We start from the raw sequence: 2,367 nt of genomic DNA on the forward strand, positions 1-2,367 counted from the left end.
TGGGCCTCACCTGGGCAAGCCCACACTGGACCTGTTTAGGTTTGGTGTGGGCTGGCACTAGCCCACTGTGCCCGCAAAAAGCCAGCAGGGACATGTTTGCAGGGACGTGTAACGTGTAACCAGCATGCTGCCATCTTGGATTTTTGCATCACCATTGAATGCAAATGGGTATGTCCCTCATTCAAGTTAGTAATCAGCTGTTTTTCTACCCATTTCTCAGCCATTTTGGAAACTATGCAATATACTAATTGGTCTGTACTAGTTTCCTAAATTTGTTTGGTCACCACCCTTAAAAATCTGTGTCACTATGGCTGACTTCCAAGTATCTGGGTAAATACCTTGCTTAATTGAGAGATTAATTAGATGGGTGATAGGACAAGCTAAAATATCCACCGACCAAATGTAAGCCAATGTACCCCACACACGCCACTTGAGTAGTAGATGCAAATGGTACCAAGCTGGGAAAAGCACCCAGCTCATCTGCAACGAAGGATGACACCATCCCGGGATCTGCTGCCAGCACAGACACAGCCGAAGAACTCCATTCACCGGTGTCAACATCTCCGGCCTGTTCGCATATAACTTTGTCCTTTATGCTGTTGCATTGTTACTTTATAGTGTTCAACTTTTACTGTTTTCTTGTAAGTGTATGTTATATCCATTATTGTTGTTATTGTTCATTTATAGAAGCACACACATACTGATGCATGACTCAAACGGGAACAGTGAAGAAGTTTATTGTGGACATGGGCCAAGTGATTTATTGTTCTATGAGTTATGACGTGGAATATAACACTCTGTTTCTCTTTTAGATGATTGACTACTGATCAGGATTCATATTATGGGTTCATAACTCAACTCTCCTGCATGATGAATAACCTGAATAAATTTATGTGTTTGTCTCCACACAAACAACAGATACAAACAATTCTTCAGGTGAAACATAAAAAAAAAAAAGTATGATTACAATAGTATATGGTTTGAATAAGATTTCCATGTGTTTTGGTGACACTTTAAACTGGTCCACATTAGTCAGCATGAACTAGGGGAGAGCGGGGCACAAAGTCAATTTTTTTTGACTTTCTCAGTTTGTGTAATCCACATAGGGTTCAGAATATAATTTTTTTTATCCACAGTAATTTTACACTTGTCTAGTACAAATATGTCGCTTTGTTTCATGATTACAGTGTATACGTTTTTCTTTATTTACCCTCAAAAAATGGAAGTGAAATGTGACAACATGCCCCGTAGGTGGGGTACATTGTAACATCTGAGGGGCACTTTGTAACATGACAATATAACAGCTTAAAATGTTATCTGATCAAATGAAAAAAATATACAAGATAAACTAAAATATTTTGTTAATAAAATAAAATATATATATATTTTTTCAAATAAAATAATGGCGTTTTTTAAGAATTAAAAATAATCTGATTTTGGAGTTTGAGAATGAACATATTGCAATCATGCTTGGGACGGCCCATATAAACGAGCAAAAATGCTTTATGAGGTCAGTACTTCCGGCTTCGCTACCGTTCGGACGTTCTTGCTTACTGCTCTGCGCTTTGCTCCCTATTTCTGTACTTTTCTCAGATTTTTCTAAGATTTTTACTTCAGCAGATCAGCACAGTGCTCAAACAACACATTTCTGCACAAACACTAAAACTAAAAACTCCTTGGGACTGGAATAATACCACGAAAAAGAAGACTTTGCCTCCCACTGCCAGCAGCTTACATTCCGGAGAAGGGAAAACACAGCTGCCCACATTCAAACAGAAGAGAAAGAAAATGCCTCCTGTTGAATCTAGTTTCTGCATGAACTGCTGCAAACTTCTACAAAGGATTGCGGTTCTTGAAACAAAGTTACTTGCTGGACTTCCAAAACAGGCAGAACACTCAGCAGACCGTCGTCACGGACCCCCTCAGCATACAGCCGGTGAGTCCCATGAATCTAGTGAAACTCAACAGTTTATACCAAGTGTAGAAGAACAAGCCGAAACTGATTGACACACTAATCGATGGCACAAACAGGGAGCGAGACCCAAAGGCACACGAGACATCAGATTGTCACGAGTATCTCATATTGCTGCCATAGCATCCTCTACCCTAGATACGGCTATGACAAAGCTTGTGAATACTGGTATTCTACCACCCCCTATACATCTTGAGAACAGATTTGAAGCATTAATGAATGCGGGTGAGGAATCCCCAAATGCGGTTAAACATGGATCGGATCAGCCAGCAGCTAACATCACTACTAACAGACGCTCAAGGTCGAGCAGACAGCGGCTTTCAGCTCAGAGCGCAGCCGAGCCCAGGACTCTGATAGTGGGCGACTCCATTATCAGAAACATCAGTAGCAGAAAT

This window comes from Sinocyclocheilus anshuiensis, unplaced genomic scaffold (assembly GCF_001515605.1).
Source record: "Sinocyclocheilus anshuiensis isolate Anshui unplaced genomic scaffold, SAMN03320099.WGS_v1.1 scaffold781, whole genome shotgun sequence".
Classification (NCBI taxonomy): Eukaryota; Metazoa; Chordata; class Actinopteri; order Cypriniformes; family Cyprinidae; genus Sinocyclocheilus; species Sinocyclocheilus anshuiensis.